The sequence below is a fragment of the Diadema antillarum genome, unplaced genomic scaffold (assembly GCF_040938485.1).
Source record: "Diadema antillarum isolate AM-2024a unplaced genomic scaffold, OU_Dant_1.0 scf00000111, whole genome shotgun sequence".
Classification (NCBI taxonomy): domain Eukaryota; kingdom Metazoa; phylum Echinodermata; class Echinoidea; order Diadematoida; family Diadematidae; genus Diadema; species Diadema antillarum.
Window position 1 is genome coordinate 414,681 of NW_027271000.1, and position 15,320 is coordinate 430,000.

At 40.8% G+C, this 15,320-nt stretch overlaps 1 pseudogene; it reads right to left on the bottom strand.

Moving 5' to 3' along the window:
• The window catches only part of LOC139719527 (uncharacterized), a 329,065-nt pseudogene that overhangs the window by 12,931 nt on the left and 300,814 nt on the right, over positions 1-15,320 (bottom strand).

A 15,320-nucleotide genomic window follows, 5' to 3' on the forward strand; every position in this document is an offset into this window, starting at 1 on the left:
TAAGAGGTTTCAGGAAAGGTCAATTCATGAAATTCCTCAGAATAGAAGTTCTAAGAATTCCGTAGCTGTATCGTCATCACCACTGTTCTTCATGCTCCAGCCATTTGACGACATCTGTTTAACCCGTTGAGGACGGTTTAATTTTGCTACAACACCTATTTCCCACAGATGCTTCCTTGAGTATACTCGGGACTCATCCTCAACGGGTTAATATGTGACCAGTGTATGATCTGTATCTTTTCTACACAATGTGGCAACAAATCAGTGACAGTCATTCATGGCCTAAACATCAACTTGGAGCTGACATATCCCTTGGGGGGGGGGGGGGGGATGGGGTTATCGCAATCATGATGCTGCCTGTCGGTTCGAGGGTCTGCTTCTTTTTGGGGGGCTGCAAGGCGAGAGCCACGATGACAGCCCGGTTTCGAAGATAAAACAAAATCGTGGATGTGACTCAGGACGCTCCACACCACGTGCACGACCATCACCCCCCCCTCTGATTCACAACCGTGCTGTCACGGTAACGTTCGGCAGGAAAAACAGACACGAAAAGCCGCAAAAGATGAAAGCAACAGAGACATACAGATGAGAACCACAAGGGGGGGGGGGGGGTGGGTACGGGAAACATCAAGGAAAAGAAGATGAAGTTGCAAGCACTAAGCAGAAGGACAATAATACCCCAAGGCACATTTGGAAATTGGTTGGTCTAGATTTGATGCCACATAATGAGATCATCACACCGGAAAGGTATACAGCACGTCTACCTCGATGCTACTCACTCCCACGTACAATCTGCCTCGGAGGATGAAGATGAGCGAAATCATTCACGAGGTCACGACCTTAGCTTTCCTCCATCATCACCTTGTCCGGGTGTCTCTTTCAAGGTGTCAAGATGTCTTTCGGCAACTATCTCAATGACTGATGCGAAAACATTGGTCTGCGTACATGATGCCTGCGCGTACCCAATTACTGCAAAGACACATAGCTGCCACTGCCTGAAACATTCTTCTGGTTTAACCCGTTGAGGACGAGTCCAGAGTATACTCGGGCGAGCATCTATGGGCAATGTGTGTTGTAGCAAAATCAGTCCGTCCTCAACAGGTTAAGACACTCAATCTTATAAGCACTTGAATGATTGTCATCATTTCGTCAAAAGGTAGGATCATGAAGAACGTACGAAGAAGAAACACAGACTTTCTTGACTTTTAAAAAAAAGGAAACAAATGAAATTCTGAGTTGTCAGATTTTGGCCATGTGTAAGACATATATTTTGAATAGGGACGGTAATTATTGGCGAATCAGGACTCCCCTACAATTTTGTAAGTGGTTGATAAGAACTATTTTCTTGAATTTGTCATCTCTGAGTAGAGTAAGTGAAGGGAGAAATGTAAACCTGCACATCGCATTCATGGCGAGAGCAGAGTTGATATTTCTGCATATAGCCCCCAAATCCCACATATGCAAATGTACGTTAGGCTAGTAGTAGGTCGAACTGGCTGTTCTCCTGCAAAACGTATGCACATCCCCATACATAATCCTACATAATATTATCATCATCAGGTAGCACGGGGAATTAAGTCTCCAGAATGTTGTGGTTTGTGGCTGATCTGACATCCGATGCCAAATTCCCTTTGCCTTCAGTCAGGGGATGACTCAAGTCATACCAAGAAGAAGTCGCGTCAAAAATGGATGCCATCTTGAGGCAGACACAGAGAGAAAGGGAGTTACATAAATATTCTGGAGTCATTCTTAACAGTAAGAGCAAAACCACATGCAAGTTGCTTCAAGAATCTCTGTGGTATATGATCTCTTACTCCTCGAGTCCTCTCTCTCCCTCTCTCTCTCTCTCTGTCTCTCTCTTTCTTTTTTCTTTTTTACCCTGAAGTGGTTGCACTGATCTTATAACTTGCACTTCCCACAGACACCTGACTCAATATACTTAGGACTTGAAGATTATTCCTGAGCATACTCGGGCAGGTGTCTATGGGAAACGTGTGTTATAGCAAAATCAGCTTGTTCTCAATGGGTTAATGCATGATAACCCCCATCCCTCGTCCAATTCAAGAACCATCACAAATAAATACAAATCTCACTAAAGTCTCATCTCTGTTATTGTTTTCATTTGGCGTCTCATCATCTGTTGCCAGTTGAGGCAATGAAATGACAAATAGAGCATGTGAAATGGTCCAGGAATCCATGCATAAAACAAGCAGCCGAGACGAATTGCTGGAAAATGAAAGAAACTCGAAAGGAATACGACGCTAAGACGGGAGTGGGCGTCTGTTATCAGTTTTAAATTGTTTTCGGCTTCATCCGTCGGTCACTAATGAGGGAATCTGGGTCGTCCATTTGGCTTTGCCACTTGACCAATCACTCCCACGACATGCTGGACCCAGCCAAAGGTCAGTCTAATCCTCGGACACTTCTGTGCACTGTGGAAACACATGCACTGCATGAACACAGTGATCAGACAGCGGTGTAGGGTGAAACAAATGTTTAAAAAAAAAGAAGAAGAAAAGATGATAATAATGATAGCTCAAAATCTCTGTTGCTTCAAACTATATTGTGTATATGCATCTCCCAAACTACCATGAAGTCACTATGTGTAACATTTTATAGAGAGACCATTATTAAGAGGTATTTGTCTTTGGTTGACAGGTCATAACAATGAGGGCGCTGTAACCACAACAACAACAACAACAAAGACTGGTGGCTAGACACCAATCTTCCCTTTGCTGTTGTTGTTGTTGTGTTACAGCGCCCTCATTGTTATGACTTGCCGACCAAAGACAAATACCATGGCAAACCTCCACAGCAAATTTGACTAAAATCTGGCAAAGATGCACAGGCGTTTGACAAAAAGGCTGCGCTATGGGACAGCTGAATCATTCAGTGTCCTACAAAGGGATACAAATATTTTCTCTTCCCTTTTTTTTTTCTAATAAGAAGGGAGGAAACCTATGTATGTCCTGAGAGTTAAGGAAATAAAAACATTTACTACCTGAGGACAGGATGGGTGACTGAATGAAGGGTTTGTTTTGCCTCTTTTTCTTCTGTTTGAACGACAAAAAATGCCCAGCCCACGTTTCCATGAACTCACCTTCTCTTCCTGAAGATAACAATGCATGGCCTGACAGACGTCGGCTGCATGCATGGAATTGTGGTACGGATTTTTGCTCTTGGCATAGTAGGCCTCTTCAATCAGGTCTATATCGCAAAGGAACCCAAAAGAGAAGAGCATATAAAGACATGAAATGCACATAGAAGTAGAACCATATCAAGTACAAGACTTTAAATACCTTAATCTCATCAAAAAAGAATGCAGATACATGTACAAGTCTTTTGCCCACAATAGAATTCAGAGTCTGCGATGTAACAGTACTAAATTACTTTTTATTGCACCAGTAGCAGAAATGTGCTGACTGGATGTCCAACAAATGGGCAATGGCTCAAGGTTTGCACTAAAAAGCCAATAAACATGTCTATCGAAGCACTGACAGAATAAATGAACCTGCTCCACTAAGAAAAACAAACTTATCATTAAAAAATATATATTTTCTCACAAAATTTCAATTCTCCAGTACAAATGTACATCTTACAGCTCGCCTATGCATCCATGTTTTGGTGGTGATGTTCATATTTTAATAGTTTTTTGTTTATTTTATTCATAAGAGGGTTTGAAAAATGCATGATATTGCTTGCTCCATCGGAAACTAAAGCGGTAACTCTTCACATTTGAAGGTCTGTTCATAAGCCTTGGTTAGAATCTTACAATGATTTCACACCAAAGATAGAATGCAGTCTTTGTGAATATATCACTTTAACCCATTGGGGGGGGGGGGGGGGGGGGGGAGGATACTCACCAAAGCTCCTCATCAGCTTGTAACGGTCCAGATTAAAGTGCTGCTGCAGACCATACTCCTCAAAAAGGTGAAAAAGGACCAGACGTAACGAATGACCTGTGGAAGGGAAGGAGAATGGAAACAAAGAAGAAAAGGAAATTAATACTTTGAATCTATAACTTATTACCTCCGTCAAAGGAGTAGGTTATGTTTTCATCGCAGTTGGTTTTTTTGTCAGTTTGTAAGGTTGTGAGTTTGTTAGTTTGTTTGTTTTATTTGTTTGTCCGTGTACAAAATAACTCAAAAAGTTTTGCACAGACTTGGATGAAACTTGCAAGATAGGTTGAGAATGACGCATGGAACAGATGATTAGATTTTGGTAGTGATCGAAAATTTTTATGGATTTTTCGAAGCATTTTCGATATTTTGACAGGCAGCCTACCTGTCAATGCCCAGCATGAACTTCCAAGTTCCCAATGAACTTGGAAGTTCACGCTGCACATTTTTTGGAGATTTTAACATACACACACTGAAGCGCACGTTCTAGTTTCTGCGATTCAAAGGCGTGGCGTGCCACCACCTGAGGGTTTATGACATAACAAAGGCTTCTATATTGGGAAATCATGTGATTTTTTTTTAACAGCACGCATATGTATGAGTGAAAATCACTGATCTCAATGGAAGAGCAAGATTATCGGTGGTAAAGTCGCTGCTTGGCAGAGGTCTGCGCTCTCAGAGTGCTTTTCTGGTTGCATAATATGTCAGACAGAATACAAGCAATATATCGATGGCATGATTCATTTATACATCCTTCAGATGCAGTGCATCTGCTGTTGAGGGAGATGAGGGGGAAAAGTTTTAAAGAATGGAACATGAACCGGTTGTTGAATGCATCATCCCTTGGACTGATCAAGAGCAAGACATTACGGACATTATGACTGGAAATCTGACAAATACTGACGAAGCTGGAACATTTTGCAGGTTGGCACGTCATCTGCTATGACAGCTATTGGGCATCTCAAATATGCTGTCTTAGTCATTTGACTACTGTGTCCTATGTTTGTTAAGGGGGGGGGGGGGGGTATAAATAGAGGCCAGAGAGGGTGAGTTGGGGGGGGGGGGCAAGAGTTGGGGGGAGGAAGGCAAGTTTGAGAAGGAAAGGATGAAGATGTTCCACAAGTTGGAATCACAGGCCAATTTGACCTCACAATCTCAATCTTGATCTTAACCCTTTTGCTTGAATTCACGAAGGTGGTTTAAATTCAAACCATGGTTTATGCAAATTTCCTCCGCATTAATGCGATTGAGAGATTACGTATGCTAACAGACGTCTAGAAACAAAAAAGCATTGATACCTGCATGCCAAAGGTACACCTATTTCATGCTTATTTCAGACCATGGTCTAACTTTGTACCATGGTCTAGGTTTAAACCACCTTCATGAATTCAGGCGTTTGTATTCCAAGGCAATTAGCTCAACTGCCAAGTTGTTGTTGTTGTTTTTTTCATCAGCATTCAGTAATCAATCAAAACTTGACCTAGTTGTGAAGTTAGCAAACTCACTCAGGTGTAGCAATGTGTGTGAAATCTCCCACTATGACAGCGAATTTTATACCTCTTCTATACTGAGTGTTTTGAAGCATGATAGTGCAAAACATGCTTATGTTCTTTAATACTCACTTTGACATAAACACCATTTCCAATTGCAATCAAAACACACATAAAAAAGGTGCGTTTATGATCGGTGATTTTTCTTCACTCATATTTACTGGGTAGCATAAATGCAAAATCGCATTAGCTGAACGGCTCACTATGATAAGAGGTTTATAGTTTTTCAACAATGCACAGTTCATGTTTGTGAAATTGGCTTCTTTCTCCAGCTTGAAAAAACTGAGCATAAACAGTTCTCCCATAAACACAGTTTTTAATCAGCATTTCAGAAAGCTTCACAAATTTACCATAAACACAACCCTAGTCTGGTCTTCCTTCTACTGAAGTAATCCAGTCCCATCATTGCAGACAAGCTAAGAACATGGTTGAGATAATCATATTTTTTTTTCCAAATGTAACAATCATGATTTTTTATGTTTCATTGCGATTCCACGTTTATTGAGCATGTCATAAAACTTGTGGATTAATTGATTCTCTTTCCACATCCCTCTTAAAGGCAGAATTATGTTCTCTAAGCATGCCTGAGGAGGTTAATCAAGTCAGTACCTGTCCCTGCTTTCTAAACTCTGTAAACTTTCAAACTGTCTTCAGACGGACCAAGAATAATTGCTGATAGATGTTTTATGCATACACAGATACCACTTTTATGAGCGAGTTTTGTCGTGCTCACCTCTTTTATCTCTTGAGCATCATCATCATCAACATCGTGTGGTTTATGTCAGCCACACGGTGCTTAAAGAAAAGAACCCTTAATACAACCACAGATTCGAGGACTGGGAGAATCTCGGTGATTGCTAAAACCACAGACAAGCAGTTATCAATTATCTCATTATCTCCTTATCATAAAACAAAGCACATCCTCAATCAGCAACAAAATGACTCTCCCATTTTATTCTCCTTCCTTTCCCATTCACTGCTCTCCAAGGTTTAATATAGTTATCCTGTTTTTTTTTTTAATCCTCATCCCCCCACCCCAAAAGAAAAAGAGAACAAAGTAGGCAAAATACAAACCAAGAGTGACTTTAATGATTCTATCAAGGAGTCAACTGAGACTGATTTTACTTGGACATGAGACGACCCATCTGATTCACAAATTCCCAATATGCATGATTCACGGGAAATTCAGGAGAACAATATCGGTTTATGGCTTGGACTTTGACGTTTGAGACCGGGAGTGGGAAGGGAGAGGAAGGATAGAAGACGTCACCATTACCGGAGGGGGGGGGGGGGGGGGGCATGGATGGTCAGCAGGGGGAACTGACCCTGGAATTAATCAGAAATTTTTGCAGGAAATGTCAAGGTTTGGATACAGTTTGGGGGCCATTTCCTCCCTGCTCTACCCTCTATCCCCTGTTCCTTCTTGAATCACTACGGTAACCCCTCCTCCTCCCCCTCCTCTCCCTCCCCCCCCCCCCCCAGCCTCTGTTTCCTCTTCTCGTAATATCCCATGCCTACATCCTTGTTTCAGCAAAGGATTAGATTTTAGATTACTTGTCAAATGAATTCTGGAAGGACTCTTGTTGAAGAGCAAGCCCCATCTCAAGACAGACAACAAGCTTCTTCAGCATCACACTTTGATAAACCACACTTCTATGAATTGAGTTTGAATCTACTGCATTGACACATACAGCTGTAATGCAGGTGAAAACTACAGAGTGAATAACTACATAAATTGAAATGATGCTTAGAAGCAGAACATCCTCATCCCCCCCCTCCCCCCCCCCCCCCACCAATGAAAATATCATGAAATCAGGAAAATATGGCTGTTGTGAAAATGCTGAAAAGTCAATGTTACAGTATTTCAACTGCAATTTATAGCTTGATTCATTTCAGTACTATCTGATGTGGAGTCCCTTCCATTGAATTCCATTGTGTAGTGTGATATGTGATGTATGATAATATCACAAGAAATCAACGCATTGAGGACGAATCCCGAAAATACTCGGGCAAGTATATATGGGAAATGTGTGTTATAGCAAAATCAGCCAGTCCTCAATGGGTAAAAAGGATGACAACACTAAAGAGACAACAAACATAATTCTGGCACCCACTATTAAAGAAGTGGAATATAGATAAAATATTTCAAAAGTTGGAAACCAACTATGAAGTAACAAGATGGGCAGGACCCATTTCAAGCTTGTATCTGAGACAGGTGATTCATAATGTTATAGTGAAGTCTCGTTCTAAGGGTGTCATAAGTCAGCCTGCTACATAGTTGTTGTTGTTGTTGTTGTTGTTTCCATTATCCTTTTCTCTCCTACTGACAACAACATGGGACAGGAGAGGCCTAGGGAATGTTCCCCTGGCCGGCCGGCCGGCTGTGAGTCAGATTTGAACGCCAGCCAGCACCCGGTGACACGTGACTCCACCTCACTCCGCATGCCGCTTTGTGAGGATGAGCAGACGAGGACAGGCCCGAATGACAGCTCCCGTCACTCCGAGGTCCGGCACATCCATCAACTTCGCGCTTGGAAATATCACCCCCATTGCCTCACACAGAGGGTGTCATCCGATGTGGGTCAAATTGTAAGGAAGCATATTTTACTAACTATATCCTATAACTCCGTTGAATAAAATCCTGATAATTCAAAAAGATGGAATCTATGCCAGCAATAGCATCTTTCATGATCGTCTTTTGGATTTCCTCTCCCAAGGTGTTCATTCTCCTATTAACAAACTTGGGAAAACAGGAATGCAGCATTCATCTCATATGATGATTGTGGTGGAACTACTCTGACACTACTAGCTATAGAGGGCGGTATAACAGAAATGCTCTCCTGGTCAACTTCATGTTCTTTGGACTCTGCTTCTACCAGCCTTTCCTACAACTTACAAGGGTATTGCCTACCTCTCATGCTATTCGAGCCGCCCTGCTAGTATTTCTTATTTGCCAATCTGGCATTGTTGACAAGTTGTATGATGTTGTAAGATTAGACACCTTGACTACCTGAGCCAAGTGGTTATGAGTGAATATACACTTGTATGTAAAAAAAACCTATGGAGGTTGTACAATACTGGAGGGAATATTTAACCCATTGAGGATGGTTTGATTTTGCTACAATAGTATTTCCCATAGATGCTTGCCCAAGTGTACTTGGGACTTGTTCTCAATGGGTTAATGGCCAAAAAGTCCCCGATCAAGCCAAATCCAGCTGCGTTGCATACATGATTTTTCATGTGTAAACAAAGCTACAAATTAGATAATGCATCTAAATAATAATCTTTAAAAAAAGGAAATGGGGGGGGGGGATATATTCCAGTCTTATGAAAGAGACACATGCCCGTTAAAAAGGATTACTAACCTACAATATAATACATCAAGAGGCTCAATGTAATTCCTTGTATGTTCTAGAACTTTCAGATTGCCAAAGAACTTGGTTTTAGATGTGTTCAAAAGCAGGTTTCATATGGGATGAGTTATTGTGATTAGTTATTATTTTTTTAATATCGATCTATGAATTATATACAAGATGTGTACCGGTATTTTTTTCTTCTTCTCTTAAGTTAGAAAGCACATTTTGAAAATCATTTGCCAAGTCAGATTTGACAAATCCTGAACAGCAACTGCTTTCTGATCGAGTTTCACTCTAATCTGGGTGCACTTATGTAATCTGAATGATTCAGCCTCTAAAACTTGAATTGAGAGGGTGGCACCAATCTTGCCTACTGTAGACCCATTTGGTTTTTCATATAACACTTGAACTTTCTTTTAACCTTAAAGGACAAGTTCACCTTCATATACATGTGGATTGAGTGAAGGCAACAATATTAGTAGAACACATCAGTGAAAGTTTGGGGAAAATCCGACAATCCGTTCAAAAGTTATGAATTTTTAAAGTATCTGTGCAATCACTGCTGGAGGAGAAGACTACTACAGTGTATGATGTCACATGCGTACAACAATATAAGGAAAATAAAAAGAGAATTTCACAAAACTTGACTTTTTAAATAAAGTACACATTTCTCCGACATGTTACTGACTTATGTTTGGGGTAATATTTCCCCTGACATCTGAAAGAGAGAAGTCGAGTGTTCTTTTATTATGTGAGAAAAGTGAGAATATCTTGAATTTTCTTTATACTTTCTTTATATAGTTGTACTCATATGACATCGCAAGCTATAGTAGTCTTCTGATCCAGCCGTGACTGAGCAGAAACTTCAAAAATTCATAACTTTTGAACGGATTGTCCGATTTTCCTCAAACTCTCATTGATGTGTTCTACTAATATTGCTGCATTCACTCAACCAACATGTCTATGAAGGTGAACTTGTCCTTTAACTGAGGTGGGGGGGGGGGGGGGGGGTGGGGGCTTCCAAAATACCAAGAGAAGATGATTCAATGGGTTAATAGCTTATGCAATGAGTCAGGTGCATTGCTATGTGTGTGCACGAATCAACCATAATTGTTAGACATACTGAAGCCCCTGTTATGGCTGACATAGACAGCACCCAAACCACACAGGTCTGAAAGTGTACCTATACACTGAGTACTATATTTGCTATTTTGTAGAATATACCTAATATCATGCGCTCTGCAAAAGATTAGATTTTTTTTTGTCACTCTTATTTGTATCTATTGGGGTTTACATATAATTTTTTAAAGAGTATACAAAAATAAAAATGACTTGAAATAGACTAGTGGATCTGCCAATTTTTTCAACTGAACAATTGTGCAATCGATATCTGTTTCCAAATACTAGTATAGCTAACCGGTTGACTTGGAATCTCGATATTATTTGTAAAAAACGTATACGTATAGCTAGAACGTGCATACATCAGTGGCCTACTGGCACTTACGGAGCAAAACTTAACCCATTGACGACGGGCCGATTACGCTGCAACACGCATTTCCCATAGACACTTGCCCGAGTATACTCGGGACTCGTCTTCAATGGGTTAACAGTGCGGAGCACAAGTGCCAAATTGTTATAGAGATATGGTCTGATTTATCAAAATATGCATACTTTCAGGGGCTATCACAGGTGAATAATGACTGTTTTTTTTGTGTATTCTAGCTGTACACAAATTTGATTTCCAGGGTATTGGTACACCTTAACATTTCTGTCATGGTGTACGGGTGGTATTAAAGCAAACTGCTCTTGTACTGGGAGGAGCGAGTGCAGTATGTTTGACTGACAGGTCAAAAAGGTTTGCGACACAGCTGAAACGCGGAATGTCACTAGCAGTCAGCAGTCGGCCAGCGATGGGGATCACTTCGCCGTCTGAACACCCCGTGACTCATACACAAACAAGTTTGGAAATGCGTTTCAGGGACGTGATTACAAATAAATCCATTTGTCGGTGTGAAACCCCCTGATGGCCGCTTCCAGTTGTGCTTGCGGATGATTGTCCAAGAAGAAAGAGAGAGATCCGAATATGCATTCTTGGTGCTGTCATCTTCAATTATACGTCTGCTCTTTACAAAATTCCCCCTAATTTCTGCGCCCCTATGGGTCACACAGGATGCTTGGGAATGATTATACAAGCAGATATTGTTATGAAAGGGTTATATAAACTAGTATTTCTTTGAGGTGCAAGATTCCACAGTAAAGGAGTTTAAAGGTATGTTTCATATGAAATGCATATAATATGCCAATTTTTGTGACTATGCAACCAAGTCCAAGACATGCAAAATCTGGATGGCTATATTAAAGTGATCTTTATAAACCTACAGGTGTATTTCCTGTTGTAAGACATCAACATCTGAGGGGAGAAGGGAACCCATTGCACACAATTATTGCAGTCTTTGCAAAATTTGCTTGTTTGTAACCCAAATAATTCATCCAATAATGATACAGGTGCTTTGAAAAAAATACAGCTGAAAGTAAAGCAAGAAATATTCATGGCACGATATTTTCATGAATTGAAGCCAACAGCCTTTTTGGCAGCACAAAATTTCTGTGAATCACCACCGTCATCCAATGCATTCTTAACAGCGTAGGCTAAAACTTTTGCATGCATTTCAATTTTGCGAATCTGGGCTCTCGAGAAATTCACGAGATTAAAATGCACGCGAACATTTGTTTCTTGCTTTATAGTAAAAGGTATGTATGCTGAGAGTCAATCAAAACCACAATCACGCAACGAAATGAATTCTTTCCAAAACAAAAAAAGACAGACAGAAATAGATGACACACATTAAACATGATTGATCAGTATCCTGTATTAAAGTAGATACTGACCATGGTTAAAGGGATGGTATCGTTTTGATTGAGACAGGGATTCAGCTTTGAAGTTTTTGTCAGATAATCAGAAACCCCAATGAAATATTAAAGAGCATTAAAGAGGAATTAAAAGTTTCTTTTATGAAAATCCATTTCAAAATGGTTGAGATACCCAAATACAAAGTAAAACAAAGTGATCTCACTAAAGGGTGGGTCCCACCTTTTATAAGGATCGCTTTGTTGTGGCTATTTCAGTCATTTCAAAACTTCATCAAATAAACGTCGAATTCTTTAAAGATTTGTATGCTCTTTGATATCCATAAGAGGTTTCTCATCTCACAAGAAAGTTGGAAACCTGAAGCCCTATCTCAACCAAACTCTATATCACCCCTTTAAACTCACTGATCTCTTCAAAGAAAAGTATGGCTACCCTGGACTGGCATTCCTCCTAATGGCTGTCCCCTTCTTGGACTCTGGTCCCCATGGCGATGTGTCAAAACAAAGTACAGAAACTATGATTCTGATACCCCCCCCCCTTCTCTACCACCACCCCCATATACTACACAGCAGGTGAAGGTTTAGTCTAACAATTCAGACACTTTGGTTTGGATATGAAAGAGCGCAAGGAACTCTTTGGATTCAATTGGTTTGTTTTGTTTTATTTTCATATACTCTTTCCATCAGATAGAGAGAGAGAAAAAAAAAATGAAGCCAGTGCAGAGTCTCACCGGCAGCTGTTTCAATGAATTTAGCACATATGTTTTTATTTGTTTCTTTATTACACTTAACTGCGAACAATATCAGCTAAAGCTGGTGCCTCCTAGATACAATAGCCACCATGGATGGAGTTTGTACATGCCGTGGCTGTAGGAAGAGTGAGTCTCAACCCCCTAGGGGGAAGGCCCTGGGGGGAGACTCCCCTGAGGTGGTACCCCTGTAGCTTGACTCATCAGCCGGTATGTGTGGCAGACAAGGAGTGGAGTGACACATCCCTGGACCAGAATCTTTTATGTCATACCCCCTTTCTTCCCTTCCATCCATGCACCCATCAACAGTTCGGGCAAACTTTCTACTACATCCAGAACGTTCTTCCATTTCACTGCTCTTCCGATTTCTCCCCCCCCTTTTTTTTTTCTTTTTGCATCAATCATGACCCCCTTCCCCCTTAACCCCTTCCCCCACCCTCTGGAAAACAAAAACTAAAATCACTTATCATCATCCCTTACCCCCCCCCCCCCCACCCCAATCTTTCCATGACTTCCTTATACCTCTGTCATCACGCATCAAATTCATCCCTGTTTATTCCCCCCCAACAGGACATCTTCCTCTCGGTGGTCAAAAATAGCCACTGGTCAAAATTCAGAGGCACACGCTGGTTGAGTCACTTTTGATAAAAACAGCCCAAAAGCAAAATGACAACATTATCCATGCCTGTTTATCACAGAGTAGCAATACAAAGAAAAAAAATATCACATCAACCTGTATGTACCTGTATAGGGCAGGGCATACCCGGTTACCAGAAGTTGTATAATTGTACTCAACATTAGGATACATACCATTTTTTTAGAATGCACAAAACACACACACACACACACACACACGCACACACACACACACACACATGCATGCATGCAGAAACAAGCTATAAAGGTGGCCCTGTAAGGCATTGACTTAAAGATCATACAATCCCATGTCGCATTGTGCAATTACCCCCTGAACAATGAATTACCCCCTGAACGAATACCCCGAACCTTCCCCTGGCCCTAACCCTAGTCCTGAACCTAATCCAAACCCAAACTCTAACCCTAAACCTAACCCTCATCCTAATTTGTACTCTAACCATATCATAAACCAATATTTAGCAGGGGGGGGGGGGGGAGGGTAATTGCCCTGATATGCTTGTACATACATATGAAATTCAATCTTTATCGACAGAAAAAAATGAAATCTTTGGTTCCAATATCTCCCCACCCCTTACCTTTAGCAGTCCTAAGCATCTTTTGATTTCTGCCTTTGGATGACACATTCCCTTTAAGCAAAACTTCCACACAATAGCCTTTTGTTCAGTGGTTTTGACTAGTAAGATGAAATCTAAGCTGTCTGCTTCTCACACGATGTACAAATCAAATTCTGTGCCCAGCACTTTGGAGTCAGAATCAAATTCCATGACTGCATTAATAAAAGACATACATACCTTATTCGGTTAACAAGTTACTCAAATTACGCCACATATCTGTCATGCTTTGTCATGGCAAAACTATTATCATATCAGACAGGGAAAACAGAGTGAGTTTGATTTATACCACAGTTTTTGTTGTTGTTGTTTTACTTTTTGACTCGATATCTATTCTCTACGGATATTATCTAATCACAAAATTGGCAATGCCAGCCGTAGCTCAGAGGCAGAGGTACATACAGGAGAGTGAGGAAAAGGGGTTTTATGGCTCGATGCGTGAACCTCGTTGGATTTTTGGAGCTCAGCGGGGTTTGTGCCTCATCGTCAATTTCCCCCTCTCAATTCTGACTTTTAGTTTGTCCTAACTCCCTCAGAAAGAGCCCCCCCCCCCTCCACCCATTAATCACGATTTTCAGCAGACTTTTCTGGAAAAAAAACAAACCCTGCAGTTAATACAGTCACAACATAGACACAGATGCTCACAAACGTCCAATACAAGATACAATGTATGTGTAGAAATGTGAGCCACACTCCCGGTTGGAAAGATGGGAATCCGTAACATCCTTGAAAACACAGCACAGAAACATAAAAAGGGTCCATCAGTAAGAAATTGGATCTCACAATTATTGCCATGGATACAACGCAAATTTTAAACCTTATTTGTTTTTGTTTTCCACTATTCAGCTTAAAACCCACTCATATCTGGTGGGATTCCCTCCCCCCCCCCCCACCACTTTCCCCTCCCTTCCCATAACCTGCCACCTTAATGCATTGCAAAACAAAAAATACTAATAACAATGACTGAACGATGGAAAATACATATCTACTTCAGAAGACTTTGACATTGGAAATGAAATGAGTATCAATTATATCAAACTTGCAATCCTGCTTGAAATAGAATAATAATCCCCTATGAAACATCTGTAAAATGTTGATGGGGTAAAACATATCAGGCTTTTTTTAAATCACTAGAAAGCTTTGTGTTTGAATGTGATGCTTCCACTAAGATAATCTGTACTTTGAATCCAACATTAACTTTGGAGAGTAATACTCAAAAAGAACAATATATGATATTTCATTGTCTCTTCATGCACGGTGACTTCAGAGCTATATATATGGGAGGAGTTCACAGAGAACAAGAATGACTTTAAAGCATCAAACAAGATCAATAAACTAGCATTAAGTGCCCTTATGGTGCTCTGAGGAGGGTAACTTAGTACATGTATGTGACAGAGTGGTGACCAGTTTCTTATACAGTGAAATCAAGATTTAAAGGCACATAGTCCCAGTAGTGTAGAGGGCGCTGTTGATGATACTGCCGATCACCGTTAGCATTGATACGAAGATTGCCGAAGTTGAGCTGCCATCAAGAGTAAAAGCGTAGGTGTTACTAGGTAACGTTGCCTTCGTTGTCTTCTCTGCACATCGCGCAGTCTGTAGTAATGCCAGGGTGCGTGCATACGTGCTT